The 5,281-nt window shown below is 44.0% G+C and overlaps 1 non-coding gene across 1 annotated transcript; it reads right to left on the minus strand.

The window, feature by feature from the left end:
• Positions 1-4,648: 4,648 nt before the first annotated feature.
• LOC120099501 (small nucleolar RNA SNORA17) lies at positions 4,649-4,774 on the minus strand. The gene has a single exon (XR_005498670.1). It is a non-coding gene; the product is annotated as a small nucleolar RNA SNORA17 (small nucleolar RNA).
• Between the last annotated feature and the right edge of the window lie 507 nt (positions 4,775-5,281).

Below are 5,281 nucleotides of genomic sequence, written 5' to 3' on the forward strand. Positions count from 1 at the left end.
CTCTTCTGATCTTTGAGTACCCCAGGCATGGACACAGTGCACTTATATACATGCAGACACTCATACATGTCTTTGAAATAATAGTAATGAAGTCATTATTATTTTTCAGATTTATTAATTTATCTAAAATTTACTTTTATTGTTTTTATTTGCATGCATGCATGTATCTGTGTGTTTCTGTATGAATATATATACATTAATGAAGGTGCTTGCAGAGGCCTGAGTTGCTGGATCCCCTGGAGCTGGGGTTGTGAGCCACCTGATATGGGAGCTGGGACTTGAACTCAGATATTAATCTCTAAGCCATCTTTCTGGCTTCCAAATCATCATTATTAAGGTAGTGTTTTAACATATGTATATACACACACACACACACAAACACACACTCATCATATGTTTTGTATCATCAGAACACGATGACTCATTTTTAATTTTTTTTAATTATTTATTTTTATTTTATGTGCATTGGTGTTTTGCCCATGTAAGGGTGTCAGATCCCCTGAAACTGGAGTTACATACAGATGTGAGCTACCATGATGGGTGCTGGTAATTGAACCCCAGTCCTGGTACCATGGAGCCATTTCTCCAGCCCCTGATGTATTTTTTAATGTCACATCATAGAGGAGAAAACCAAGGGTTTCGGGTAAAGTAATTGTCCCCCAAAGCATCTATGCCAAGGAGATACAGAGGCAGAATTTGAGCCTAGGGGTTTGGCACTGGGGTCCATGTTCTTAAACACTATAATCCCCATCAGAAAATGTGTTGATGTTTTAAAATGTGTGGCCCTTTTGACCCTATATTAGAGAAAGCCTTTTGATGAGCTGTGTCTTTCCATAGCAAACATTGTAACATGAGCAGGGAAAGAGAAGAAAGGAGAAGTATGAGATGTTGCACACTGTCCTTGCCTATACACCTCTTAAATGGAGATACATGCCAAGCCTCGGCTAGAATTGGCATAGTCTGGTCTGGCAGATGTCTTACCAGCTGGTATCCTAGCTCTGAGAAAGCTCTTAAATGCAACCTTCAAGCTGCCAGTACGTTTCTGTGTGTCTGTGGTGTGGATGTATTGTTTCCAGTTTCCTGGCCACCCACTATCCTCTCTCACACAGCTCGATTTTACAGGGTCATTCATGTTCCTGGAAGAAAGTATACAAAATTTCCATTTTGAAATGAGGTAGCTCTTTTGGGAAGAGACAGCCAAGTGGGGAGTGACTCACAAGTGAGAAGTTTGATTGGTCAGAACATTCTGCCTGGTACATTCAACCACTGATAGAGTAGGCAGGGAGTCTGTCACCATCCACATCTTCAGGAACAAAAGCTCTCTAAGGTATCTATTATGGCCTCTTCTGAAATGAAGTTTATCACCAGAAAGCCTCTCGGATTGATTCCTGGATAAAATTACATGTGTATTCCGAATCACAGTGTAGATGCAGGATATAATGACGTTCTTGGCTTTGCTAGCACAGTTCAGGAACTGTATTATGAAATTTTCAATGATAGATCAGTTCCCAGAACACAGCCACTACTTGCAAAGAAAGAAAACTCACTGAAGCACAGCCCCACTAGGATGGAAAATACATAACCGCCCCAACACTCACACAGCTGTAAGACAGTACAGAAAGCTGGCATCTACACAAGCTGGGTGAACAGAAAAAGGTGTGATCAGTGCATCATAGCTTTAAGTCATAGATTACACTTTCTAAAAAGAACTTGCACTAGATAAGATAAAAGGTGTGCTACAGTTAGTACTATGGGCATTTGTTCTACAAAAAGAGTCTTAGGAGGACCAAGTACACAGAATGTCAAGCCAAAACTGCAGATCAAATAGCAAGCTATATGTAGAGGGTAAATGATTGTATTCATTTGAGTCATCGATCTGCATATATAATTGTGTACAGACATGCAACTTGAGACCAATCTATGGTTACAATACAGATTACTGACAGTTTCTGGATGTGCTGGCACACATATTTAATCCCAGCACTAGGGAGGCAGAGGCAGGCAGATCTCTGTGAGTTTGAGGCCAGTTTAGTTTACAGAGTAAGTTCCAGGACAGCCAAGGTTACACAGTTTAACCCTGTCTCAAGAAACAAACAATTAGCACGTGGAAGAAGAAAATTCAAAATGCTTATTGACTACCCACTGTAGATTTTTATACTTTGCACAGAGCTATGTTAATCTAGCTTTGATGTTCTTTTGAAAAAAAAAAAAGATGTGTGACCATTTTATCACCTTCAAAGAGAAGCGATTTAAAAAAATGGGAACCAAGAATGTGGGAAGCAAAGAGATTCTAAAATGAAGACAGGGAAAGTTGATGCTTTTATTTACTCTTCCCTGATCTTGTTCTAAAGTGTTAGGCAATAAAAAATTCTACAGGGTTATTAAACTAACTGCTTGTTCCGTTGTTCTACGTCTTCTGTCTTATGTACTAGAGGTTTGAAGTCTGTGGTTTTAGAGATCCTTTGGGATTATGTACAACATTCTCTGTGTGTTTATGTATGTGTACCCAGGTTTCCCGCACCATAGGAACTGATTGTTCCTCTTTTTATATCATTTAGGTAACCATAACATAACATTAGTTGGTATTTTTACCTTTATCCATGATGTATATCCTACCAGTTTATCAACCTATATACTTTTGGTCAGAAAAGTCTCCATGGGATAAAACACAGATATTTTAGAGTTAATGCTAGCTAGTACACTCCACTAATGTCTAGATCTTGTATCCTAAAAAGAATTGGGATTAAAAAAAAAAAACCTTCTTATTGATTCTTTGTGAATTTCACATCATGCACCTCAATCCCACTCATCCCCCCTCCATACTTATAACCACCCCCCAAACAGAGAAAAGACCATGTCATTGTAGAAGTTGCAGTGTGTCACCGTGTATCCCCAGTATACCCTTTTGTCCACACTTCTTTGCTTGCAAATGTTCATGGCATGAGTCATTGGTCCGGGGCAATGCCTCTGGCTTCTGCTACTCTATAAATACTGGAACCTCACTGGGACTCCTCTCAGATATCCTGTTTTTACCCTGTGTCATGGAGATCCTGAAGTTTTAGATCTGTAGGACCAGCCCCTGCATGCACTCCAACAAGCAGTTCATTGATGGAGTAGATGTTGGGGTGGGCCAATTCAAAGTCCTGCATCTGGGCCTGGGAGATATCTGAGCTGGTCAACCCTGGTCTCCTGCTCTCAGACCCTAGGGCCTATTGACTGGCAATGTATGCAACTAAGGCCAGCTATACCCTGCTGTCCAGGTGAGGTGCACGGCCAGCTCTCCGAGTGTTGCAGCCAGTGAGGGACATGGCTAGTCCCTCCCTCTCTTATGACCCCAGAGCCAGCTCTCCAACCCGCCATAGGTGTCAAGGGATGAGGGAGGAGAGGATGGTGTCTCTCCCCTTTCTGCACCACCACACAGCAGACAAGAGTCAGGGCCCAATCTCCTGTGCTTACACCTGTGGGCCAGGTCAGCTGCAACCCCCATGTCTAGGACTACCTGTACTATGTTGCCCTGGGAAGTGCAGGCCACTTAGGGCCAGCTCTCCTGCCTGCCGTGTGGTGGGGGAGTCATCTTTCCCTCACCCATGTCCCTGCACAGTAGACAAGTTTCAGCAGAGAAGTTTTGGGACCAGTTGCCCATGTTTACACTCTATGGGCTAGCAAACCAGCACCCCTGCCATCAGGGTCAGCTCTAACGTGCTGCCCAGGTGAAGTTCAGGGCCTGCTCTCCCTGTGCTGCAGCAGGTAAAAGAGGCAGTTCTCCTGCTCTCATGACCTCAGGGCCGGGTCTCCTGCCCGATATAGGTGATGAGGGTTAAGGGGGCTGAGAAGGGTATCTCTCCCAAGTCCATGCCACTACACTGCATTCTACATTCTTATCCTCAGGGACCAGCATACCTGAAACTCCTGCAACGTGTGTGGGCTGACTTGCCCATGTACTGCAGCTGGCTAGGGGTGGAGTAAGCTCTCATGTCCCCAGGGACAGCTCTCCCATGCTGCCCAGGTGAGGGGTGGAGCCAGTTCTTCACAGACCTCAGATGTCAACATGTCCCCAGGTGTCAACTCAGACCAGGGAAGTCTGCCTGGCTTTTGGTAGTAGCTGAACCCTGCTGCTGCAGGGCCACAGACTCAGATGTGGCCTCTGGTGGCAGCACAAGCCAGGACCCTACCAGGTGGCATTACTGGCTACTCACATCGGGCTGTTCCTCACTACCCTCGAGTCTCCAGTTCTGTCTCTCTTCATTGTGCCCACATCCTTCTGTTTTTCTTTCTCCTCCGTTTCTCCACCACTTACATGCTCCTCTTAGATATGCCAGAGTCTCAGAGCGTCTGGGGTTGAAGTGATCTCAGGGGTGCTATGTCCTGATTTTACATTGTGATGCCAGGCAGGAATCAAGTCCAACATGGTCTGCTCCCCAGTGCCTACATGACACCCAACCAGTGGTCGTCTCAGGAAAATTCCTTGTTGAGGCACATGGTGCCAGTCTGGTGGTCATCTCAGGCTTGCTCCTGACCCATGCAAGGGTCATCCGTGTCAGGTTCATTTTTGCACAGGGCCTTTAGTCCCAGGCGGGGGTTCTTCTAGTATCTTACTTTCTCCTGGCACCAGACTGATCACCGTCTTGGGCTTGATTTTTTTTCAGGCAAAGTTAGGCTATATCAGACATTCATAAAGCAGAATACTGAGCATAGAAATAGCCTCTCTCCTCTCTGCTGCCTATCAAAGCACATGCGACACAGTAGCCACACCTGTAACACTTGTCAGGGCAAAAAGAATCATTTTTTTTATCACACTTATGTATTTAGTGTGTTTATGTGTGTGCATACTCATGCCATGGTTCATGAGTAGACATCAGAGAGCAATTTATGAGAATTGGTTCTCTCCTACTAAATGGACCGGGTAATTGAACCCAGATCCTCAGGCTTGGTGGCAAGAGCCCTTTTACCTGCTGAGCCATGTTGCTGGACCAGATGGAATAATTTGTCTTGTTAAGTGGCATCATATAAGATCTGATTGAGGAAGAAAGAATATTAATGTACACCTCAAAATCACCTTCATATGGTAGGTCAAATTATTTATTAATTGATTTGACAAATACTGTCAAATAAGTATATACATTATGTGTGTATACATTACATTGCTCCATAGGATCCACATATATATGTCCTACATTTTGTGGATGGGGAAATGGTAGAATTTACAGATCATAGCTACAGGAGTGGCTAATTGGTCAAGTCCGGAAGCAAATACGATGTGAGGGTTTTGAATCCTGACCAT

This window comes from Rattus norvegicus, chromosome X, assembly GCF_036323735.1.
Source record: "Rattus norvegicus strain BN/NHsdMcwi chromosome X, GRCr8, whole genome shotgun sequence".
Lineage (NCBI taxonomy): Eukaryota > Metazoa > Chordata > Mammalia > Rodentia > Muridae > Rattus > Rattus norvegicus.